Below are 27,603 nucleotides of genomic sequence, written 5' to 3' on the forward strand. Positions count from 1 at the left end.
CAAGCTGCTCTGAAGGCCTAAGGAGAAGAAGGCCAATCGTGTGACTCATGCTCTGCTGTGGGTCATGTGATTGCAAGGATGTAATGCTGAAGCTGGGTGCTTGGATGCACACGTCCCATACAGTGTCTCTATTTGACCACTAGGTGGTGCCATTGATTTATATTTGTGTTATTTTGTAGAAGTGCCAGGTCATTTTGATGAGATAAATGAATATTGTAAAACAAATCTTTATTTTTAAAATGTATTAAAAAACATTCATTGGGCTTGCATGCTTACAAACATGTCAACCTAAAAAACTAATCAGCACAAACTAAGTAATCTTTTATATACATAAATGTAAACACACATACATACTTAGGCATAACACACACACACACACACACACACACACACACACACACACAGTGTACTCCGTGAGATACATGAAAAACAAAGAGGCTAGAGGGTCTATAATTTATTACCTGACCATGACCAAGAGGAATAAATAAGATATAATTATAAATCTACATGTTATTAACCTGATAAATGGGCCTCCTCCTGTCCATCCCATTTCTGCTTTATTCTAACTTCCATAAACTTCAGAACCAATTGGTTTGACAGACAAAGAAAAACTAAGAGAGAGACCAGACAGAAACACACCATAAAAGCAAATTAAAAGGATACAGAGCCCATGAAGTAAAATAAATTACATTAAATAGTGTCAAGGACTTTCAATCCAGAGGATACATTTCAATACGTATCACAAGTGGATTTTCTTCCATCAGATAAACAAGTTTAAATGTTTATTGCACCTGAATAGAAATGACTGGCAACAACACAGGCGTAGGGAGACTGGGAAGTATTCACAATGCAGTGTTTGCATTCAGAGACAATCAGGTTTATTGGCTTGGCAGTCTGTTCACGTCCTGATTCAGATAACAAAAAGGGGCCAAAGGGACCTGATCAGGACTAATGACAGACATATCACATACATACTGTGCATAATATACTTACTGCACACATAAGTACATTCAAACTACATTGGGCCTATTGTCTTTTATTTGCAATATTTTTATGAGTACTGTATTTCTCCTACAACAGTGTAGTGCCTCTGCACTAGACTAGACAGAGGATATTTCAAAAGAGAGTGCCATAGATATGTTATATGGGTAGGTGAGACACTCACGAAGAACACAAGATATACAGTAACAGAGGGTTGGCTAACCTTTCAGTGTGCCAAAAAAGCTTAATGTAAAATTGTAGCATATATAATTCAAAATACTAATAAATACTAATGTACATGCAAGTCACATTAAGAGTAAGCATATTTTCTCTGAAAACACAACTTGGGACACACTGAGCACAAGGAGGCATATAAACACAAAGTTAATATACATAATATTGTCAATCAAAGCAATAAAATGTTACTTACTGAATATCACATTATGTACAATCAAAGAAACGCACAAGAAAATTGTATGACGTGCCTGGATTCAGAGATGCTATGCCATTTGTACATTAGCTGTACATGGCTGGCTGTTCAACTCCACTACATGTATGAACAACTTGGTTCAACACTGATGCTCTTAGGTCATGGTATGACTACAGCAGCAAAATACATCGAAAGTGTTCCTACCTTTAAAAAAGGACAACAATTACATTATGCTTTCTCTTTACTTCTGCCATTCTTCCCTCCATCTTTGGCATCCACAAATTTCAGTCCCTTTTTATCCCACCCTCCTAACCATCACTGCTTCCAGTGTTTAAAACATCTAACTGTAAGAATGATGAGCAGCAACTTCCGGTGAAACAGTACCCCAGACTGATCTGTTTGTGCTGAACTTGTCTCAAATCTGTGTCATGTTATCATCCACTGTGACCAAAGTGATTACTCAGCAAATCGAGAGATAAGGGAATCCTATTACCAAACAATTCTCACTCTGTGTTTGAGGTTTATACTTTTTTTGTGTGGATAAAACAGGAATCAAAGTGAACATATAAAAGCTGCTGTATATCTGCTGTATAGTACAATATACGTATAACGTATGTGAAGAAGAAGAAGAAGAAAAAGAAGAAAAAGAACGAAATGTACGGATTACACAAGTGAGTACATAGTGTACACAGTGTACCTTACCTAACTACCTACTTACTGTATGGTCCATCATTAGCAAGAGAACAAGTACAAACACCTGACTCACATAATGACTTTACTGATGCTTAATAGAGGCAGTAAAAACTAAAGAGTGGCATGGGTTATTTTGTCATTACAAGAGATGTGAGCAAACACATATGGTTGTGATAAAAAAAATTAAGTTATTATATGGACAATATACAGTGGCGGATCTAGAAAATTTGACATGGGGTGGCAAAGGGGTGGCAAAAGGTCTTGGCAGGGTGGCATTGGAAGACGGTACACGGAAACACCCATATATAAATGGCTTGTGTGGCAAATAGAGGAAAAACTGTAAAACTGCATAACATAACTATTATTTGTTTGACCTTTTGGTTGATCGTAATTGGTTACTCCCACAATGGGGAAATTCTCACTGTTGAAGCAGCGAGGGATAGGGATAGCTTCATATTTTGCTTCCTTTACGAAAACTTTTAACATGTACAAGATAAATATGAGCAGGGGCTAAACGGCTTTTCAAATCCAACATAAAAAGTATTGGACAGTTTGAATGAATGTAAAAATGCACATCTTAAATAATAGGTAGTTGCTGAGTGCATATGGTTATTGGAGTTAGAGAAAATGGCGTCCCAACTGGCGCATACTTGTGTGTACTGCTCTTGTGCAAAGACACCCATCTTTTTCCTTTCCATATTTCGTAAAGTGTTCTATCTTTGCCATATTTTAGGAATCATCAGAAATCATTACATTCATACTGTATATTCAAACATAAACAAACTGGTATACGATAGCAACAATAGAATCAAAGATAGAATGGAATAGAATCAATAACCATTTGGATTGAAAACATAAGAATACATGTTGTTGTTGTCATAACGACACTATGAATACTGGGACCCAACTTTAGTTCTGACACAAATTTACTCAGACAGCAGTTTGTATCAGAGAGTCATTTGACTGACAATCCAAAGGTGCACATTGCAACAAGAGAAAAAAACACTGGTCCAGCAGAATACACAGTTGGAAAACATGGAATTCCACTCAAGAGAGATTGAACCGCAAATTAATTTCTATCTCAGTTCACTTGAAGAACAAGTACGGTGTGAACTGAAGGACAGCGAGGCGAGGCTCACCCAATGTGAATCTGAGGGAAGAGTCCACCTGATAATCCGAGAGGACTTGCTGGCCAATCTCCTCGATCAGCTCCAACAACAGAGAGAGGGCAGCAGTTGGAGCCATGAGAAAGAGCTGATGCAGAGGGAGATGTGTGACTTGAAAGTTCAGCTGGCTGAACGTGTCCACTACCCACCCAGGGAAACAGAGCATCTGAAATCCCAGCTGGGAAAAATCAGCAACAGGCTGCGAAAAGCCCAAAAAGATCTGGACCTGCAGTACTTCATTACTGAAGACCTGAAAGTCGAACTGGAGCAGATGAAGGGAGAGAAGGAGGCCCTTAAAAATAATGTGGAGTCTCTGAAAATCGAGCTTCGTAAAGAGAGACAGATGCTCGCAGTAGGTAAGACCACCAACGTGATGTTGGAGAGCTATCTGGAGATTGAGAGGGCTCAAGCTCAGGAGCTGAAGGATAAATTGAGCAAGATGGAGGAAGCTCTCCGAAAACAGGACGAGGAGGCAAAGGAGATACTGGAAAGAGCCCAGGCTTCCCATAGAGCCCAGCTGGAGATGCAGGACAAAAGCAACAAGAACCTCATGGCTGCTCTTGAGAAAAAGTGGGAACATCAGCTGGAGAGTGAGCGTGTCCTATGGCAGCAGGAGAAAACCTCCCTGCTGGAGGAGAGCGAGAAATCAAGAGCCTCCTATGTGGATCAGAATGACGAGCTAAGCTTTGTGAGTGACTGCCTCCTGGCTGCTCTGAAGAAGGCTGAGCAGCAGCTGGAGAGTAATCTCAGCGAGTGGAAGGAGGACAAGGCATCCCTCCTTCAGGCCACAGAAAGCCTGAAGCTGACTCAGCAGGAAAAAGAGCAGGACTGGGAGAGGACTGAGAGCACCATGAGGTCCCAGCTGGTAGATCTTCAGAGCCAGATAATGCAAAAGCCAAAGAAGAAGAAGTGGTACAAAAAGCTTCTGCCTGGCTGAGGAAGAGAAAATGCATTTGTACTTGTATAGTGTCTGTCTGTCTGTCTGTGTGGGTCTGTCTGTGTGTGGGTGGGTGGGTCTGTCTGTCTGTGTGGGTCTGTCTGTGTCTGGGTGGGTCTGTCTGTCTGTCTCTGTCTGTGGGTGGGTGGGTGGGTGGGTGGGTCTGTCCGTCTCTGTCTGTGGGTGGGTGGGTGGGTCGGTCTGTCTGTCTGTCTGTGTGTGGGTCTGTCTGTCTGTGTGTCTGTGTGTGGGTGGGTCTGTCTGTCTGTGTGTCGGTCTGTGTCGGTGTGTGTGTGTGTGTGTGTGTGTGTGTGTGTGTGTGTGTGTGTGTGTGTGTGTCGGGGGGTCTGTGTGTGTGTGTGTGTGTGTGTGTCGGGGGGTCTGTGTGTGTGTGTGTGTGTGTGTCGGGGGGTCTGTGTGTGTGTGTGTGTGTGCGTTTGCACGGAGGGCGTGTGATGCGTCAGTGCAGTAGTGCTGGAGTAGTAGTGCTTGTAGTTAGTGCATGCTGCATGCTGCTTCTGCTTGCCACTCTCTGCTTTCAGCTACTGCCACCGGATAGCCCTTTGTTTTCAGGGGCGAAAAGAGGAGCCGAGTGTGTAAGCCTCCTCAGCCGGTACATAGCCTCTCAACTGCCAAGATCTCGTACACGCCTCCCCGTGGCACACATGGTAACTGGTCCCTTGTGGTTCCAGGCTAAGTTGTACAGGGTCTCGGAGCAGCAGTGGGCCCCAGAGACGTGGCATGCAGGGCCATCGGTGAGTGGAAACGCCCTGATGCCCGTCAACCACTGTCCCAGTTATGGGTAAATAGCCCCAGCTATGGGTAAATAGTGAAGACCCCAATGGCGGCGCAGGCGATGTTAGTGTGAGAACCACCACAACGACTGGGAAGGCGGAAGAAGGCAACCCCACAGCCACGTGGGTTAACTCGGGAGGGTACAGTGGCTAGGGGAGCAAACCCCGAAGACAAACCTGCACCTGGGGACAGGTACAGACGGAGTCCAACTGACCGGACCACCGGCAGCCCCCTGCAACTCCTGCCAGACGAAGGTCGTCGTGGGTTCCCTCATGCCACTGGAGGTCCATCTGGTAGGAATGAAGATGGTGGGAATGAGGTCTGCGCACCCACACCCTCACCTTAATCCTCACCTATGTGCAAGTCCTGTGGCGATGTGAGAAACTAGGCCTCACAACTATATAATAACTACTGCATACACATAAACACTATCTACACAAATAATCTTTTAAAATAAATGTTTGTTGGTGTGACGGCCCTGGGCCTGTCGTACATGTGTACTGTGGTTTGTCTTGTTAACTTGCAGGTGGAGCGGAGGCGATAATGAGATGACTGTGATCACCTGGCCGGTCCTCCCAGACTATTTAACCCCGCCTGCCCCGAGACCAGGCGGCCGCATTCTCCCGACTGCGCACCAACATGTTTTCTCTCTGTTTGAGTTTTTCCTTTGTTAACTACTGACAACATGCACCTCACATTCTCCATTACATCCATACACCTTTATTCATCACTGATACTGACTATCACACCTCATCGTTCTCTTGCTTGCATCATTATTTAATAAATGTCACTTTATTATTGTTACGTTGCTGTGCATCTCCCTCTTTTGTTGTGGCCTGTGGGCCGGTCGTAACAAGTTGGGGGCTCGTTTGCCATCAGTATAAAACCAGGACCTTGTTTGTGGTTTCCTTTAGTTAATCCTAGTTAGTTGCTGTTGAGACAATTTGGTTTAGTTGAGCTAGTCTATTGTTGTTTAAATGTTAAGTTGCACTACAGTCGTGTAATATAGTTTGATGTATAAATCAGGGGACAAACGCTCATTTGCATCCTAAGGCCCCAATATATATATATATATATATATATATATATATATATATATATATATATATATATATATATATATATATACACACACACACACACACACACACACACACACACACACACACACACACATCTACAATTATTTATTATTAAGTAATATAAATTAATTGTTTGTTTCAATGTTTTAAGAAGCTTGTGGACATAGTGGCAGTTTGTTTTTACAAGCAGTTTTTTGAACACCAAAGTTAGGGGGGGGCAGCTGGGGGTGTCAGTTGCCCCCCACCACCTTGCCCCCCTGTAGATCCGCCCCTGACAATATATATTATTATGTTGTTTATAGTGTTCAAATGAACAGTATACTCAATCACAGGTCATTTGAGTCTGACAAAAGAGGGTAATTAATAACAAACATAAAAGCATTAAATCAGCTTTTCCTGAGTAAAAACTGCTGACATGATTCTCAGCTGCCAGCCAGCTTTGATGTGAGAGCGGAAACATATGCACTTGCACCGAGCTGCTGGGAAAAGATGTCCACTTCTTGACATTTAAACACCCTAATGAACACCAGCAGAGATATCAGAAACACGCCCTCACACACGTACACCTTTTACACACTGTTGTCCTTGACATACCACTCTCCTGCAGCGAGAGGACAGGTGACAGGAAAAGAAAAAAAGAAAAAGGAGGTGAAAAGCGATAGCTTATACAGCTAGAAATGTCTGAGAGGGCATTACTATATAGCATAACCGGCAGTAAATACAAAAGAAAATGCTGAATTCAGTAAATACAAGCAAGAAATAAATAAAAAGAAATATATTTCCTTGTAATGAGGTGATACTTCATGAACTATCTAATGACAAGACTAAAGACAAATGGTCCCATACCGCATCATGTAGGCAAAAACTACTTATCTCTAAAACTGCAGCAACTCATTTTTCTCTGTCCATCTGTCTCTCTTTCTGTGTCACACTGGGTCGATATTCCCCGGACACGCATCCCTGGCTCAGAGTCTCTGCATCCCACAGTGCACTGCCAGCTTTATGGTGCCATAAACACACACAGCCTGAGAAGTTTGAAATGGAAAAGGTTGGTGCTGTAGGTGGGTGGTGGCTGGATATGAGTGAGCGTAGGTAGAGCACAGAGGAGTGATTGCAGTGGTGCATTCTTGGCACTCAACCCTCATGACATGTATATAATTTCTTTTAAATATTTCCCACAGTTGGGCAAAGTCCATTAAAAAAAAAAGTGATTGTATGTGCCACGTAGGGGCTGGTGGGTGGATAGGTCAATAAGTAATAGGTACTATAAGATCAATAGGCTTTGGAAGAATGAATAATGATTGACGAGAATGCCTAAACCCAGTTTTGATGGACAGTAGGTTTGATGGATTGGCGCACCCCGGATGTTTGTCCTCCTTGCAGGCAGAAGGCTGTGAAATGGAAGTGCTGGGTATGGGGAGACTAGGTATAAAAACTCAATGTGTCACACACTGATGAACTGGCAAAGGTAGGTAGGTGCTGTAGGCACAAAGTGTTTTTTTGTCTTTCTACAGTTGAGTGGAATACTGATGAGGCATGCGGGCTAAAAAATCCAGTTCACGTGGCCGGGTTAGCTCAGTTGGTAGAACAATCGCACATATGGAGGTGTATACCTCGACGCAGAAGGTCCAGGGTTCGAGTCCGACCTGAGACGATTTCCTGCATGTCATCACCCTCTCTCTCTCCCCTTTCATATCTATCTGTTCTTTCCATTAAAGGCTGAAATACCCCAAAAAAAGTCCAGTTCACAAAAAAAGAATTTAAAGGATGGAAGTAGTTTTAGAAGGTTCCACGTGCATTTAAAAGTAAACGGCAGCAGTATAATATTTGCAATGTTTATAGAAATTAAGTATCTGAATACTCAGTTTTCAGAGATTCAACATACTACATTCAGCACTCCCCATCTGCACTTTCAGCATTTTGTGATGGGCTTTCTGAAACTGTCTTGAGGGGGGGTAAGGTTGGTTTCAGCACCTGAAAAGTTTGGTTGGTTTTGCGAGATAGTAAAACTGGCTGACTTCCATGGTTGAAAGTGCAACCACTAACATCACTGTTTATCTTCACACCAGGTGCTAAGATTATGTGTCACCTACCAAGTCAGTTTCAGGACACAGGTTACCATAGTAACAGACACAGACCCACAGTAAACCCTGTATTGGTCTATTATGTTGGTTATGCTGTACACAGAAACTATTGCGTGTCTGATCGTCCAGGGAGAGAGATCACTCCTCAGTTGCTCTTCCTGGAGGCTTTATCTGTTTTTCCCCATTAAAGTTTTTTTTTTATTTATTTATTTTTTTTTTTGGGGGGGGTGTCTTCCTTATCTGAAGCGACAGTCAAAGGACAGAGGGTGTCGTATGCTGTTGAGATTGTAAAGGCCCTGGAGGCCTGTGATATTGGGGTATATAAATAACATTTAATTGACTATCTGTAACAGGGGCTTATCTGTGAACCTCGGTCTTGACACCACAAATCCAGGATTTCCCTGAATTTTGACATAAAAGACGTGGTTAACTCCCTAATCCTCCCTTCTGGAGTCACGCCCTGGGTCAATGGGAAGGTGGCTGGGTGAGTGAGCAAGTGGGTGGGTGACAAGAAAGACAAAGAGATACTGAGTGGTTCATATCAAGGTGTTAATCTATTTACCTTTTATGATGCTATTAGAACCAACCACTAAACACTGTAACAGTAGCTGGGAGGAGAAATAAATATGTTTGTAAGAAGACCCAGTGGCGCACTCAGCAGGTAATTTTGTCTTGGGTGTAGTGCATAAGAAGATCTAAAAGCCCCTGATAGACTTGTTTTTGATAGCTGCTCTCTGTTTTCCTGACAGGCAGTTAAAAACATAATCCACCACACTTAAATCTCTACTGAACACCTAATGGGCAGCAGCCATTAAAGTACTGCTCAGTGTCTGTCTGCCAGTAAGCAAGGCTACCCTGCCAGACGCCTGAGAACAGAACAGAATGCTTAAAAGCACAATCTGTGATCCAAATGTAAACAACAGCCTCCACTACCAAAACCTTCTATCACACTTCGAACGGTCATTTAATACAATGGTTAACACTAACACACTATTTGTTTGCATTTGAGCAAACAAACATTTAAAACTGTGATTAAATAACACAAAATGCTAATCCTCAACCTACAACTCAAGACTCTTCATTTACAGTTCAAGTGAAAATACCTCAAATGTATATGGTCAAACCATATGGGTCAAACATTACAAATTCATGCTTGATTTCACCTGCATGCAAATCCAGTCTCTCACTTCCTTTCATGTAGTATTCTTTCTCATTTTCACCTCAATCCAAGGGGACAATTCTTTTTTCTAACCTCTACTATGCATGTGCACAATAACGTGACAGCAGGGGGACACAATATTTGTTAAAGGCAAAATATGTGTCAGAATACCATTCTGAATTAAGTCCTGTGGTGGTGCAGAGATGTCCCGGCTTACTTAAGTCATTCTATACACTTCCTCACATAAATCTCATCATGATCATATTGATATTTTTTTCAATGAAAATGAGAATAATGATGCAAACATGATCATTCCGTCTAATATCGTGAATCATATGGTTTGCAATATCAATCAAAATTATCACAATTAGAAATGTTCCTCTTTGTGCAGCCCAACTTGACATGACAATAAAAGGTAAAACGTAACAGCAACATCTTCATGTTATACACCCAAGACACCTTGAAACCTTGACAATCTAAGACACAATAATACAACCAAAGAGTATCCCTATTTCTGCATTCTCTGAGTCATGCATTATAATGTAATACAAGTAGTAGCATGCTAACACCTGTATATAATAAGTAAGACACATTACATTGGTAAATGTTGACACTAATTCCTGGGATGTCTGTTAATATTCCTGAACAAAGCAAAGTGATCAGCTATAAGTCTCCTCAGCCCAGAAGGCAGACAGGCCTATTGGTGCATTCACACATTGCAAATGTACCAATATGCAAAATCATATTCTACTGAAGTGTGTGTTAATAAAGTGCAGACACTTCTGTCCCATTCCTAACATACCAGCCGTTACCAATGGGAGGCACTGTGTATCCATACACCCCATACACACACACACATCTCAAGGGATATGCATGAGTAAAGCTGGAGTTATTTTCTAACAATGTTTGGCTTTGATCTGTAGATTAACTGATACAATCTAATTGTGCCATTTATTTGCCAAATTTGGTTTGATTATCTATAGAATTCTTTTCAATTGTCAATTTCTCGAGCTTGGTGGCAATTGTTAAATGTAGTTCTTTTGCTGCTCTCTTCTTTCCTCTCTTATCTTTTCCTTCTTCATACAACAACCGCCTTTATTTCCCGCTCTCACGATATTCCTTGTCTGTCTTTCACTCCCCTTGAGCTGTCTAAATTAAATTACATTATAAAGCCTCATCACACTAACTTCCAGTTGATTTCTTTGCTGCCTTGGTGAAAGTTATGGCATCGATAATCTAAGCGTTTCATCCAATAGCCTGCTCACTTTTCAAGAAGCACAATTTGCCTTGTGGTAAAATGAAAATAACATTTGCAACATCAACATGGCAAAACCGATGGAGCATCCTACAGTAGTGTCCCAGTTCACTTATGAAGCTTTTTGATATACCAGGTAACGTGAATGTAAATACAATAAGTGATGAAATTAGACACCGCTTGACATTGTTTAATAGGGCTGGGTACCGAATTCAATACTTTTTTAGGCACTGATCGAATTGCCTCTATAGTATCAAAAAATGCCTCATAATTCAATACCAAATTTCAATACCTGAAGAGTAAATCTCATCAGCAACAGTGAACCAATAAGCATGCAGCATGCTTCTACCAAGATCTAATAATGCTGCTGATTGGCTATCTAACGTTACGTCGTAGAGACTCAGTAGTCAGTCAGTAAAAACTCTACGTTACACACAGAGACCGGGCTCACTTATTAGGAGCTGAAAAATAAATACAAAGTTTGTGTAATGTGTAATGTTGTAATTTCTTGTTGTTGTTCTTTGTTACAATGGATTTTATGAAATTGGTATCGAAAAAAGTATCGTTCAGGAACCGGTATCGAAGTCACGGTATTGGTATCGAAAACGACACCCAGCCTTATTGTTTAATGAACAGCGCCAGACAGTTTCTTAAAGGTATATTAAGCAATGTTAATCTAATACACTTTTTGTCAAATTAATTGGATATCTCCTCACCTAGCTCTCCATTTTCAGTGTGCAGCCCTGGCTGTGTAAATGCAAAATGAACAGAACGGTGCGCACGTGCCAAACAACACTATTCCATCCAATCACCAACAGGTGGATTAGCAAGCAAGTGATGGGGGCGGGGGGAGAGGGGGAGGCAGTGGCCAGCCAGGAGTTACCAAAAAGAAGAGCTGGCAGCGAAACAGGGAAAGAGGAAAAGGACAATAAATAATAACTTAAAAAATAAGTTGTATATGCAGGAACGTCGGTGAGGCATTTCAACGCTGCAGAAAGCTCCATGATTTCAAAAGAATGAAAGCTGATGAGGGCTCTCATCGTTGTGGACAAATGAGTAATAACGTTAGCTTTGCTGTTTCACTGTTTGCAGTTTTCAATAGGTCAGTTCAACCTCGTCCATTTGCTGTTGTTTGTGATGGCTTCTCCCAACTGGTTGGCTTTTCAGTAGTAGCGACAGTTTTCTAATCAACAACCTAACGTGGGCTAACATCGACTCTGCCATATTTCGTTTAGTCAGCAGAGACACTAACAGGAGTGGTTGCTGTGGCAATGCGCATCCATGAATCTGCGGGGCGGAGATTCTGAAGTGGGGGTTGTATCTGTTTGGCAGTTGAGTTCAAATATCAACAATCTTCCCGCAGCATCGCTTACTGCACCTTTAAATACAGAGAACGCAGTGTCTCCAACCACTGTAAATGAGTGGTTTGTTTAAAGTGGCCATATTATGCTCATTTTCAGGTTCATAATTGTAATTTGAGATTGTACCAGAATAGGTTTACATGGTTTAATTTATAAAAAAAAACATATTTTTGTTGTACTGCACATTGCTGCAGCTCCTCTTTTCACCCTGTGTCAGGTCTCTGTTTTAGCTACAAAGTGAGACCTCTCAACTTCTATAAGATCTTTGTTGTCAGTCACACATGCGCAGTAGCTAGGTAAGGACTACATGAGCTAGCTAGCTGTTTCTCCAACTTTGGCCTGTACAAGGCAGGATTAGCCGGGAGACTTCTTCTAAACGAGGGCGCACTTCCAACTTTGCGTGGAATACCTGCAGAACAGAGACATCTAAGTAGTTCTATACTATTTATTTTGTAGATTAGGGTGAATTTGTGTATGTTGTGGTAGTGTTTTGCCATTGAGAACGAGCTAGCATGCTAGCGCTAGCATGCTAACGGTTAGCCCCCTAGGCCACTCGTCTCGGCTAGTTACGTAGAAAGCCGTCCAGATTTTGAACAGCTCACCCAGAGACTGAAGGCAGGACACATTCAGAAACTGTATCTCACTCTAAACAGCATGGACTTGTGTTAATGTTGCTGTATTCAACTTCTAAGACAGAAGTTCTGTCATAGAACCTTTTTGGATTCAGTTGACTCTGTTGACAGCTTAAGAGTTATGGATACTTATGATGTGACGTTTAATGAGCTATATAATCGTATGCAAATATCAAAAATCAGTCTTTGACACTAGAGACTGGTGATGATGGATTTGTCAGCGTTGAACATGACCCTTTGCGTCTGGATCGTTTGTGTCAGTGTTTTTTTGTGTGTTGTGAACACTGAATGTGCAGTTGTGTTTTAACCATATCTATCTATCTCTTTGGAGTAGCTGCTGTAGTAAAGTGTTTGATTGATTCTCTAGCTTTTCAAAGTCACCATATCATTTTTATTTAGTTTTATTATTTCTGTTTCAAAATGCTTTTAAAGCTGATGCTTGAATGTTTCCCTGTGCTGCCTGACATCCATCCCTCTCAGGCTCTAAAGCTGTGAGTGGACTCCTGATGCACATTAGCACCAGAACTATTCCTGCTGCTCTAGTCTGGTTTGCATGGTATAAAGGATGATTATGGAAATGTTACAGGTGCAAGTTGTAATACACATAATCCACTGTACTCCATTTTAGGCATAGTTTACTTTTACTTGAATGCTGAATATCACATTGTTGCTATTACAATCAGTGCAATATTTTCTCTTTATATTCATCAGACTAAGGTCATTATTTGAAAACATATTAAAATTGTACCACCTTTTTCATTAAAGCAGCCATATTATGCTCATTTTCAGGTTCATAATTGTATTTTAAGGTTGTACCAGAATAGGTTTACATGGTTTAATTTTCAAAAAACACCATATTTTTGTTGTACTGCACCACTCTCTGTCACTGCTGCAGATCCTCTTTTCAGCTGGTCTCTGTTTTAGCTACAGAGTGAGACCTCTTTTCTTCTTCTTCGTCTTCTTGTGACGTCACAAGCCGTGCTGATTTTGAACAGCTCACCCAGAGACTGAAGGCAGGACACATTCAGAAACTGTATCTCACTCTAAACAGCATGGATGTTTTTTTTTCAAAGTTTGTTTGTGTGTGGAAGCACCAGAGACACAAAATAACACCCCAAATCCCAGAAAAAGTGTTTTTTTCATAATATGGCCACTTTAACACACTTAAAGGGTCGATATAACAACAGCAATACATGTAAATCAATATGTAGTACCGTAGCATATAGTACGTACAGTAGTACATAGTACAATGTATTGGGCTTTTTGTTCATCAAAATTAATTTAAGGCCATTTAAGACTTCTGGTCTTTAAATGAGTAATCTTTTGGGGGGAGAGGGGTTGCAAATAATACACTGTCAAGTCAACTAAACTGAGAACACCTCAGAAACTTTTGAAGTCAGCTTTAACTGCAGTAATACTTACTGCTAGTTCCAGCAGTTAAAGCTGTGCCATTATAGGGACGGGCTTAAAATACAGGATTGTTCATCAAAGTCTAATGCTTTCATATAAATGCCAGTGCTGCTCTGGGAGTAAGCAATGACCCAAGAGCCTGCAAGTATGCCTCCAAATGCTCCAGACCAACCCCTGAGCAATAACTGAGGAGCGATTCAGTTCCAGCTACAAGAAAGAAGTCATGACAGGAGATGAACTTTGTGCCTGCATAAGTGTTTATTAATGGGCGAGGCATTTTTTGCACACAGATGCACTCACACATTGACAAAAGCACTACTACTCTTCCTCTCTGCGAAAACAAAGGACAACAAAGACTCCTGTCTGTCTGAGACAGTGGGAGGAAGAGCAGACAGTTATGTGTACGCTGGGGAGAAGAGGCTTCTACTGCAGTGAAAAAGGCATAATATGAAGATAAGGTCATGTTCAAACTCGACACCACTTAACACGCTTTCCTGGTCAAGGCCTTTTTTAATAAACTCATGAAAGGTGCTTGTTGCTGACTGCAGGGTGAAAGACGATAATGATGATACTGGGTTGTGATTAGCCACACAAATTCTGCCATACGGCTTCCCACTGATGTGAGGAACAATTAATTATTCTGCTTCCCCATTTTCATAATTTATCTGTAGATACTCATTACACATTCATGATCAATAGCTTTCAGTGTCAGCGCAGGGAAGACAAACGGCCCTGAATTATTAACTGATCATATGAGCAGGTAATTACATATCTACAGGGGACAGTGTGATATCATCTTCTTAAAATAAGTATCATACTCCATGAAAAAAAAAAAAAAGATAACTCACTGCTTTGGATATTAAAGTAAGCTGCTGCAGTAAAATATGCCATAAGTGGTATGCTTGTTCCTTTAAAATTACTCTAACAGTCCAAAAAAAAAAAGAAAGTCAGAATATTTCTCACAACACACATCTCAAAGGCTTTAAAATGCATGAGTGAAAAATAGCAGGGGGCAGCTCTATGCACACTAAATTAATCTGAGCATTAGAAAAAAACACACTATTTCTTATTGGTGAAATATGGCACATGATTTGAACTGGAGTAAAACACTGTGGAGCTGAGACTTACTGATAACATTTAGAGTAATTAAAGATTAAAATACAATGAATATGGATGACAAACTGCATGCTGATCACATTAGAAAGTCATCATAAATTGATAATGTCAGTATAAAATCGGTGCTACTTCAGTACTCACAACAACCCAGTTGTACAGTTTTCAAATATGAGAAAATTGAGTTGATTTTATAAAGGGGAAACTTTCTTTCGACTGCTCCAGAAAATATACACTATGTGTCGGTCGGTTCAGTTTATGAAAGATGACTTTTCACATCTATGACAGCTCCACTCAAATATATATATATATATATACACAGTGAGGAAAATAAGTATTTGAACACCCTGCTATTTTGCAAGTTCTCCCACTTAGAAATCATGGAGGGGTCTGAAATTGTCATCGTAGGTGCATGTCCACTGTGATAGACATAATTTAAAAAAAAAAATCCAGAATTCACAAGATTTTTTAACTATTTATTTGTATGATACAGCTGCAAATAAGTATTTGAACACCTGTCTATCAGCTAAAATTCTGACCCTCAAAGACCTGTTAGTCTGCCTTTAATGTCCACCTCCACTCCATTTATTATCCTAAATTAGATGCACCTGTTTGAGGACGTTAGCTGAATAAAGACACCTGTCCACCCCATAAGTAAGTAAGTAAGTAAGTTAACTTTATTTATATAGCACCTATCACAGACAGAGTCACAAAGTGCTTTACATGCAGCAAGTTTAACAATTTAAAAAACATCATACAAACATAAAAACAATGATAGTTCAGTCAAGTGAAAGCTTGTCTGAATAGGAGTGTCTTCAGCTGTTTTGTAAAAGAAACAATAGAATCAGCCACACGCAGCGACAGGGGCAAGGCATTCCACAATTTGGGAGCAACTGCCTGAAAGGAGCGGTCTCCCCGAGTTTTAAGGCGGGTTTTTGGGACCATCAGGAGATTTTGATCTGAGGAACGAAGCGTGCGGAAAGAGGAGTAAGGGGTCAACAAATCAGCGATATATTTCGGCGTCTGTCCATGTAGTGCTCTAAAAGTTAAAACTAAGATTTTATAATCAATTCTGTATTTTACTGGAAGCCAGTGGAGAGTAAACAAAATCGGGGTAATGTGTGCCCTTCTGTTTGTTCCTGTTAAAAGCCTGGCAGCTGCATTTTGCACCAATTGAAGGCGGCTCAGCGAAGATTTATTAAAACAAGTAAAAAGAGAATTACAGTAATCTAACCGTGAAGAAATAAAGGCATGAATGATCATCTCCATGGTAACTTTGGGTAGTATTGTTCTCAATTTAGAGATATTTCTCAAATGATAAAAACAGTTTCTGATCAACTGTCTAGAATGACCATCCAAAGACATAGATTGGTCGAACAAAACACCAAGGTTTCTTAGGCTGAACTGGAAGGAGGAGTCCAAGGAACAGAGGTGTAGTTTGATTTGGGGTAGTTTTTGTTCTGGAGCAATGATCAATGTTTCAGTCTTTTTTGTATTCAGTTGTAGATAATTGTTGTATAACCAAGTCTTAATGCTTGACAGACATTCCAATAAATCAGTTAATTTACCGAACTCTGATTCTTTGAATGAGCAGTACAACTGAATGTCATCAGCGTAAAAGTGGTAAGACACATTATTAAAATTACGGATTATTTCACTAAGAGGGCTAATATACAATAGAAACAAAAGAGGACCTAAAACCGAACCCTGAGGAACTCCGTATGACAAAGGGGTCATGTCTGACAAGATGTTGTTAACAGACATACAATCAGTAAGAATCCAACTACTAACATGGCCAAGACCAAAGAGCTGTCCAAAGACACTAGAGACAAAATTGTACACCTCCACAAGGCTGGAAAGGGCTACGGGGAAATTGCCAAGCAGCTTGGTGAAAAAAGGTCCACTGTTGGAGCAATCATTAGAAAATGGAAGAAGCTAAACATGACTGTCAATCTCCCTCGGACTGGGGCTCCATGCAAGATCTCACCTCGTGGGGTCTCAATGATCCTAAGAAAGGTGAGAAATCAGCCCAGAACTACACGGGAGGAGCTGGTCAATGACCTGAAAAGAGCTGGGACCACCGTTTCCAAGGTTACTGTTGGTAATACACTAAGACGTCATGGTTTGAAATCATGCATGGCACGGAAGGTTCTCCTGCTTAAACCAGCACATGTCAAGGCCCGTCTTAAGTTTGCCAATGACCATTTGGATGATCCAGAGGAGTCATGGGAGAAAGTCATGTGGTCAGATGAGACCAAAATAGAACTTTTTGGTCATAATTCCACTAACTGTGTTTGGAGGAAGAAGAATGATGAGTACCATCCCAAGAACACCATCCCTACTGTGAAGCATGGGGGTGGTAGCATCATGCTTTGGGGGTGTTTTTCTGCACATGGGACAGGGCGACTGCACTGTATTAAGGAGAGGATGACCGGAGCCATGTATTGCGAGATTTTGGGGAACAACCTCCTTCCCTCTGTTAGAGCATTGAAGATGGGTCGAGGCTGGGTCTTCCAACATGACAATGACCCGAAGCACACAGCCAGGATAACCAAGGAGTGGCTCTGTAAGAAGCATATCAAGGTTCTGGCGTGGCCTAGCCAGTCTCCAGACCTAAACCCAATAGAGAATCTTTGGAGGGAGCTCAAACTCCGTGTTTCTCAGCGACAGCCCAGAAACCTGACTGATCTAGAGAAGATCTGTGTGGAGGAGTGGGCCAAAATCCCTCCTGCAGTGTGTGCAAACCTGGTGAAAAACTACAGGAAACGTTTGACCTCTGTAATTGCAAACAAAGGCTACTGTACCAAATATTAACATTGATTTTCTCAGGTGTTCAAATACTTATTTGCAGCTGTATCATACAAATAAATAGTTAAAAAAATCATACATTGTGATTTCTGGATTTTTTTTTTTTAGATTATGTCTCTCACAGTGGACATGCACCTACGATGACAATTTCAGACCCCTCCATGATTTCTAAGTGAGAGAACTTGCAAAATAGCAGGGTGTTGAAATACTTATTTTCCTCACTGTGTGTGTGTGTGTATATATATATATATATATATATATATATATATAAAAAATACAGTTTAAACAGAGATTGGTGGCTGGTCAAATGACATCTACATTTATTTACACTCTACTTGCTTACTTTGCCAGTAACAAATATATTAAATAACAGGGTTTCCTGCAGCGGAATATACAGGAGGTATGGCACCTTTCCTGAAAAAAAATACCACTTCCGCAAAAATTTAACTTTTATGAAATATATCATTAACATAGGAAAACACATCCACAAGTCAGTTCGCAAAATTAAAACATCCGATACACTTGGTCTTTATGCATGAACCCTTGGCTGTAAAAGCAGAAGTTCCAATACCGCATAGATCTTTTAACTACAAAACTCTCAACCTGGGAATGAAGAAAGACAAATTACTCCCCCAACCATCACTTAAAAGAGGAAACTATATTCCACTAGAAGATAATAAAAGTGGCACCATATTTACATCAGTATTAACCTTAAAATTCAATGGTCATTCTGAACTTTTCCTTCCTCTTGGCACTTCACTGACATAGAGTGCAGGAGGATGTATTCAGAATTGGCCAACACATTGCCTGTCAAAAGTCTGCCATTAAGAACCACACCATGAAGGAGGCTCACTGATGCTTGTCATAAGATGTGAGAACTGGAGAGGAGAATGTAGTAAAGCTGCCCATAAAACCCTCAGTCATGCTCGAGCTGCAAACCCCCAACAGCCTCATGCTTAGATTGTGGGCAATGTGTGTGGCTGTGAATGTGAGTGTGTGAATACATGCGTGTGTGAGCTGCTGGCCTATGTGTAGTGTCAGGACTGACGGATGGTTGCGGCTCTGGGGTTTCCCATTACCCAGAATGCAATCTGCTCAAGAGGATGTATAGGCTGCAAAGACGAGAAACTGCTTCATGGGATGCCTACAGATGGATTGAGAGCCTGCCTCATGACAATTACACACAATCACACACATGCATGCCTCTGCCTCTTGCTGCTTTATGCTGAGGAGTCCACCTACATTTACCCCAAATTATTTTCTCAAATGTGCAAATAAAATGCAAAGTGTGAGATACCGTAACAATAAGATCTCTTGCTTAATACAGCTGAGCCGAATGAGCAGAAACAAAAATAAAGCAGAAAACTGCACAGCATGTGGAAGAATAGCATGGGAGGTGAGAAAGCAATGAAGGGGACTTGAAATAAAACAAGAGACAACATGCCGACTGTGGTGCCAAGCTCTCCCTCTTTTACCATTTGCACATCTCAAGAAACTGTTGTTCGGCAGGCGAGATAATTTAGGCTCGCTGTAGACTCACTGGTCTTAGCCGTACTTTGAGAACTGAGAACACAGTGTAAACCTCCACACATAACAACATAACATAAGTCCTTTAAATATGAATGCACACACATTCAACCCACATGTACGTACACACCCCCCCCCCAACACACACACACACACATTCACATACGGACCATGTGCAATAACTCTAGTACTTTTAGTATGTATATTTCTTCTATTTATGATTGTATTGTTTTACTATTTATTTCTTGTCTTTTTAGATTTTGATTTATGTTTACTGGGTGAACTGCTGCTAAGAATTTCATTGTTCATTTTTGTGCAATGACAAAATCTTCTGATAAATCTGATATAAACACAAAATGTGCCAGCACACGCAATTAGACTCAGAGGGATGAAATTACAGTAGTTTCTAGAAGGGATGTGTAAGGACTAGGAATCATGCTATTGCTGCACATATTGCTAGTGCAATAGACAAATCACATTTAGAATTATTATTTAATACAATTATATGAATTGTAAAAGTAAGTGCAGAAATATATTGTGGGGTGCTTCTTTCACATCAGTTGTGGGAATATTGTGTCTAAATGTGACTTAAAGTCTGAATGGATAAACCAGCTACTTATACACCTATTGTTAGTTGGTCATCCGTTTGATTCATCTGCTAATTTTGCTACAGATATGACAACCGCTGATAACTCCATCCCGTGCCCCATAATTTAGAAAGCTGTACACATTTGTAAATGGTGCATTTGATATGGCTAAACAACAGAACCAAGGATGAATAGCTGGGCCACATAAAGGTAACAAGAAAAAAAAAACAAGAAAAGCTGCAAGGAGAGAGAATTCAAATAGCTTCCATCATGAGAGAAAACGATGAGAAATACCAGCCAGAAGATAAAAGAAGATGAGGCGAGGCAGCTTGTGATAAAGAACTAATGATAGCATACACCCACAACACAGAGTACATTTGAATGATGTCAGGTTTTTGTAGTATCTACCACCTATGGACAAATGCCCATATTATGAAAAAAAACACTTTCTGGGATTTGGGGTGTTATGTTGTGTCTCTGGTGCTTCCACACACATACAAACTTTGAAAAAAATCCATCCATGCTGTTTAGAGTGAGATACAATTTCTGAATGTGTCCTGCCTTCAGTCTCTGGGTGAGCTGTTCAAAATCAGCACGGCTTGTGACGTCACAAGAAGACGAAGAAGAAGAAAAGAGGTCTCACTCTGTAGCTAAAACAGAGACCAGCTGAAAAGAGGATCTGCAGCAGTGACAGAGAGTGGTGCAGTACAACAAAAATATGGTGTTTTTTGAAAATTAAACCATGTAAACCTATTCTGGTACAACCTTAAAATACAATTATGAACCTGAAAATGAGCATAATATGGCTGCTTTAATGAAAAAGGTGGTACAATTTTAATATGTTTTCAAATAATGACCTTAGTCTGATGAATATAAAGAGAAAATATTGCACTGATTGTAATAGCAACAATGTGATATTCAGCATTCAAGTAAAAGTAAACTATGCCTAAAATGGAGTACAGTGGATTATGTGTATTACAACTTGCACCTGTAACATTTCCATAATCATCCTTTATACCATGCAAACCAGACTAGAGCAGCAGGAATAGTTCTGGTGCTAATGTGCATCAGGAGTCCACTCACAGCTTTAGAGCCTGAGAGGGATGGATGTCAGGCAGCACAGGGAAACATTCAAGCATCAGCTTTAAAAGCATTTTGAAACAGAAATAATAAAACTAAATAAAAATGATATGGTGACTTTGAAAAGCTAGAGAATCAATCAAACACTTTACTACAGCAGCTACTCCAAAGAGATAGATAGATATGGTTAAAACACAACTGCACATCCAGTGTTCACAACACACAAAAAAACACTGACACAAACGATCCAGACGCAAAGGGTCATGTTCAACGCTGACAAATCCATCATCACCAGTCTCTAGTGTCAAAGACTGATTTTTGATATTTGCATACGATTATATAGCTCATTAAACGTCACATCATAAGTATCCATAACTCTTAAGCTGTCAACAGAGTCAACTGAATCCAAAAAGGTTCTATGACAGAACTTCTGTCTTAGAAGTTGAATACAGCAACATTAACACAAGTCTTATAGTAAATTTAATCCAAGTCAAAGCTATTAGATTCCTGGTAAACGCAGTGAATTGTTGGGCTTTACCCCCTCCTTCAAAGTGGACAACAACTTTGTGATTTATCCTCATTGACTGCTGGTAAGTCATTTCTTGATTTTGGAGTACAGTAGCACCTGGGAAGGCCTTTAACACACATCAGCAGACTTCAGAAAAAGTCTCCACTATTAGGGCTGCACCATACCACCCAAAACCAAAATCACAATGAATACACATTTTACCTCGATAACGATAAATGAACGATAATTAATCACGTTGTTCTAAATCATCTTTTATGAAGCCAATATGTTTCCAGACGACGGACACTGTGGGGTTTTTGTGGAGCACAAGATGCTCAGTTGACTCGGACTCTGTGTTTGAGTTATCCTCCATTATGCTTTCCATGTGGCTGACTGGTCCAGGCAAAGTCACGTGACTACACACGCGGTAGAATGTTTTTAAGTAGAAAGTAGGCCTATCAACAGGATTAAATTATCGAAATTATCGTCATGGGAAAATTACGTTGATAACAGCTTCCGAATTTCAATGTCGATACATTTTTTTGTGTTAAGAGCTATTAAATCTTCTCTGTGTTCATGTGCCTGTGGAAAAGCCCAACATCCAAGATGTTGAGGTTGGTTTGTAAACACCATTGAATTCACATGCTGTTTTCTCTAAAAGTGAACACTTCAGTCAAAAGACACACAATACAGAAATTCAGTTCAGTAATATGCATCCTCTACATCCTCACTCACACACAAACGGTTTTGGGATGAGAGGCTGTCCTGTCTTGGGCTATAGACAGTTGTATCTCAACCAAAGGGAACTAAGAGTAGAGACAGCAAGTGTGTTTTTATCTGAGGTCACCTTCCAAGCTGCAAAACGTCCCACTGGTAGCTCTAAGTCAGGGTTAGAGCCGTGGGGACACAACAGGGTCTTTCCCCTATAGGATAAGTAAAAGTAATATTCAAAGCAAGGTTCTTTGAGAGGTACAATTTGCTGGGCTGGCTATCATCATGTGGCAATCACAGCTTTTAAGGTCTATTTTCCTGCAGTTGAAATTCAATACAATATCATCAGCAGCAGGTGTAAATGAGGCAGGATTAGACGGGAAACCACATCATTAGGTTAGACACTTCTTCTGTACAAGCTGTACCTTGCTCAAACAACTGTGAATTATATCTATCTACCTCATTCATCCATATCTAATGCTTTTTTGTTATCTTGTCATAATATTAAACCATGTCGAGTGTTGGCTGTCGAGTGTTGGCTGTCGAGTGTTGGCTGTCGAGTGTTGGCTGTCTCTCCTGGCGACAAATTGTGAAATGGTTTGTGCAGGCTGAAGAGAGAATGATAACAATGCCAGAAAGTTATTGTGATTGGTACTGAAAAATCTTCCAAATAGCACGTTTGTTTTACACCAGACAAGTGAGTGAGTGATATCTCCTTTTTCATATTAAGCAGTCTTCTGAGGATTACAGAGATCCTCCCTTAGAGGTCTGTGTAATGGGATGGCTCAGCTAGATCAGGGTTTTCTCTGCCATTGTACATCTTAGGCGCACCGCCTAAGCATTTTTGGTAAAAACAAAGTGGAGAGCATTTGGATGAGCCAACGCTTGTTGTCTTCTGCACATATGTTCCACATGATGGTTCGCATACAGAGTGACACAAAAATGTGTCTCACTCACACACACACACACACACACACACACACACACCATGCATGTTGCACACAGGGGCAACCCACACGTTAGCGAGTGCGGTGGAGAGAGAGAGGAAAAAAGAAAGAAGGAGGTGTTGGTTGGTGAGTATGAAGTTAACAGTAATGGTATAGCTGTGCAGTCTGTATACAGTTTATCTGTCGGTGAACAAAAGCTACAACTCCTCAAGACCCAAGCCAAGTTTCCATGTCTTGCTTGCTAACTGCTGGTTAAAGAAAGTGAAGTCGCTCCTACAAATTTTGCTTTAGTGATCTCGCAAATGGGGCGTATGACGTAATTTGCACCTAAAAGCTCTAAAAAAAAAAACCCAGGGAAAACCCATAACAACCAACCTCTGAGCATCACATGAAGACACACAAGAATAAACAGGTGCCTATATGGTCAATGGCTATCCTGAATATAGATGCATATACAACCTATACAGTAAACAGGGCACTAAAAGACGTTCAAAGAAAACATGTCATTGCCAAGAAAATAAGGGAAGCCAAAGAGGGCTGAACGATTAATTGCATTTGCGATAATATCGCGATATGTTAAAACGCGATTTCCTAATCGCAAAGGCTGCGATTTGGTCACATGACTCGCGAGAGCAAATCAGTCTGCACTCCGCAGAGAAAGCATCAACTAGCACGCCGTACCTTGAGCTGATTTCTGTCATTCAAACAACTCTGAGTTGTAGTTTAAAACTTTTACAGCCATTTTAATAAAATGAAGGGTTTTATTCGGGCTTGAGTCTATACATGCAGTTAATGGATACAGGCACACAGAACTCAAGGCTCGGTTGGCAACGATTAGCTCTGATTAGCGGTTAGCTCCGGTTAGCGGTTAGCTCCGTTATAAAGATATGGAGTGGAGGAGCTGCCACTGAGAGGGGTAACAATCAGACTGATAAATGACGTTCGGGGAGCTTTCACAGCAGCGTGGCCGCGGTGTTTCAACGGTTTTATTAGTACAGTTAATCCCATGGCAAGAACACCAGCAACTAGCTAACGCAACGATAGCCTCTCTGAACAAGTGTACACGGCAGCACGCAACTTCACGAGGGGGAGGGGCTGGAGGCAGCTCCTCTCTGTGCACTGTAAAAAAATACACTGTTGTGTGTGTGTGTGTGTGTGTGTGTGTGTGTGTGTGTGTATATAGATACTATATTGTATATTTTTACTTATTTAACTGTCTAGTGTGTAATTGTGTGTTCATACTATACATTATATTATTATTCTTTATTGAATAATACAGAAGACAAAGAGCTTAAAAAAATAATCGAATATCGAATCGCAATCGCAATATTTGGGAAAAAAAATCGCAATTAGATTATTTTCAAAAATCGTTCAGCCCTAGTTCATATAGCAGCAAGTGAATCTGCAAAGTGTGAAAAATGTCTCACAACTGTCATGTGTTCTCACTCAGTAAAAGCTACAGTGAAATACAGTCTGATACCATCAGACTGTATACCATTTTTACACAGATATTTGTATAGTGATACATTGGTCTTTCAGTATGTCATGTCAGTGCCATCATGTCCACCCTCTGCCCTTAGCACTGAATACTTACAAACTTTTAGTTGACAGCACCTGCATGCTCAGCGCAAAAGCATGAGCACAAGAGGGTGCAAGAGCTCAAAATGCTTTATGAGGAGCAAGACTGCTCTGGACAACTAGCGTGGAGGTTTTTCTATGGCCAGTAAAGTGAGGCTTATATTTTATAGTTCAATTAGTAGGAGTGCTTTAAGTTTAAACCAATTTATAAGCTAAATATGTAATGGTGTTTGATTAAATCATATTTGTTAGTTGTTACTGCATCATCCTACCATAGGACAACATACAGTGCTCGCAGGTAAGAAACTGTATGTACATCAAAACTTGTTTTTGCTAGTGCTTTATGGTTATAAAAAGTGGCAATAAGGGGCTCAAAAAGACTGAGAAGGGACAACACTGAGCCTTCGTAGACTGTTCAAAAACAGATCCAGGGTGCTTTTGGTGATGAAATGTTTGCTTCTGGATGGTGTTTTGCTGCCATTACTGATTCTCCACGTCTTAAAATGCCCATTATTAGGGCCCAAGTGCCAACAGCGGCGAAGGCCCTATTGAAACTGAAGGAATTATTATTATTACGGCAAATGAATTGCCTTTTTGAGGGGCTTAACAAACTCAAAAACTAACCAAAATTGGCGGTTGCATCAAGCCTGGTGAAAATGTACGTATTTTAAGGGTTTCGGGAATAGGCGCACAAAAATGTTCAGTTTAACGTACACTCACGAACTTGGTACACATATGTATCATGTCAAGACGTACAAAAAAGCTCATTGGAGCCATACCCCAAACCCAACAGGAAGTCCGCCATTTTTAATTGAAAGTTCAAAATTAGTGCGATTTTGGCCATTTCCACGTCGTACTTTAACAAACTCCTCCTAGAAATTTCATCCGATCAACTTCAAATTTGGTCTGTGCCATCTTAAGACGTTAAAGATGAAAAGTTATTAAAATAAAAACTTTTCGTCATAGGGCATGGCCGTGGCGGGGCAGCCATTTTGTGCGTTTCGCCATCGAAACAGGAAGTGGGTGTAACTTGAGTGTACATTGTCCAATTGGCTCGAAACTTTTCAGGATTCATAAGAATCCAAACCTGACGACATCTACAGTCTGATATTGTCTCAAAGTTATAGCGCCCTCTAGTGGCAACAGGAAGTAGGCCTAAAAGTCAAGGTGCTATACTTTAACAAACTCCTCCTAGAGATTTCCTCCGATGGACCTCAAATTTGGTCTGTACCATCTCAACACCTTAAAGATGAAAAGTTATTAAAAGAAAGACTTTTCGTCAAACGGTGTGGGCGTGGCGTGGCGACCATTTTGAGTGTTTAGCGATGAACGAGAAAGTGGGTGTAACTACAGTGTACATTGTCATATCTGCTTGAAATTTCCCACAATCAACAAGAGTCCCGGCCTGAGGACATATACAGGCCAATATTGACTTTTGGTCATAGCGCCCCCCCACTGGCAACAGGAAATCAGCCTTATATGATAAACATCATCACCGGAGCAGATACGCAGAGCTTCTATTTTTGCCGGACGGCGGAGAGCTCCGCAGCAATTCAGCACACGGCAGATAGTGCAGGAAGAAGGTAGAAGCAGGAAGTCGAGCACAGAAACAAAATAAACATCCGGTTAATTTTCAAAATAAATACACGTGCTCATGGCGGATCATATTTCCCTGCACTACACCTTGAAAACACAGCACAGAGTTGTTTCCCCTCTACTCCTCTGGATGGAAACAAACTGTTGTTGGTTTTGTGGTTCTATTCTACATGAATTCGCGAGATCTTGTGGGTCCTCGTGACTACAGCTGTCAGTCATGGCCGCAGCCGTGCCGCAACAAATCCGGACCTAGTGGGGATTGACGGACGGCGGAGCACGCAGCCATTCCGCAGCGGAGCCGGTCCGCAGACGTTCTGCATTCAGTGGAAATCCGGAGTTAGAAAGTGTGGTCTACATGTGATACTGAGCCGCCCCCTATACTTTAACCACGCCCACTTATGTAGGCCATGCCCCCTTTCATAACACTTGAACCGGTTAAGGTAGAGTCTTGTGTGAGGTGTCATTGAACTCAGCAGAAAGTTCCTTTTTCATTGGTGATGGTTTGGTCCGCCCCCTATGCTTAAGCCACGCCCCTTTCATAACATTTCAACCGTTTAAGGTAGACCCTTGTGTGAGGTATCATTGAACTCAGCAGAGAGTTCCTTATTCATTGGTGATGGTTTGGCCCGCCCCTCTGTGCTTAAGCCCCGTCCCCTTTCATAACTGGTGACCCGTTTAAGGTAGAGTCTTATGTGAGGTATCAATGAACTCAGCAGAGACTTCCTTTTTTATTGGTAAAGGTTTGCCCCGACCCCTATGCTTTGTCCATACCCCCTGTCACAGCTAATGAACTGTATGATGTAGAGTCTTGTGTGAGGTCTCATTGAACTCAGCAGAGAGTTACCTTTTCATTGGTGACGATTTGCCATGTCTGAGTGCCGCACAAATGCACGGTCGCAAGGAGTGGCGACTGCCAGTAACCCCGACGCGCTTGGAGGTGCGAGGGCCCGTCCATCGCTGCTTGCAGCTTTAATTTGCAATTACTTTTACAGGGGCCCATGCTTTCATTTTCTCAAACTGAGGAAAGCAACAGTGAGGGCTGTTCCATTTCAACTTTAGTTGATATATTGCATTTCTTCCCTCGCTCAGGCACAAAAAGGGTCCTTTTATGACTTGGAACTTCACCGAAGTGACATGACAAAAGACAACGTGCTGATGTGGAA

The 27,603-nt window shown here is 41.0% G+C and overlaps 1 protein-coding gene and 1 long non-coding RNA gene across 6 annotated transcripts in view; both read right to left on the bottom strand.

Moving 5' to 3' along the window:
- Positions 1-27,603, bottom strand: part of mctp1a (multiple C2 domains, transmembrane 1a) — a 121,516-nt gene that overhangs the window by 71,058 nt on the left and 22,855 nt on the right. The gene's annotated exons all lie outside the window — the stretch shown is intronic.
- On the bottom strand, positions 4,657-27,571 carry LOC118493687. Its single transcript, XR_004895639.1, has 3 exons — positions 27,561-27,571; positions 25,169-25,177; positions 4,657-4,712 (listed from the first exon to the last, which is right to left on the bottom strand). It is a non-coding gene; the product is annotated as an uncharacterized LOC118493687 (long non-coding RNA).

The sequence above is a fragment of the Sander lucioperca genome, chromosome 2 (assembly GCF_008315115.2).
Source record: "Sander lucioperca isolate FBNREF2018 chromosome 2, SLUC_FBN_1.2, whole genome shotgun sequence".
Taxonomy (NCBI): domain Eukaryota; kingdom Metazoa; phylum Chordata; class Actinopteri; order Perciformes; family Percidae; genus Sander; species Sander lucioperca.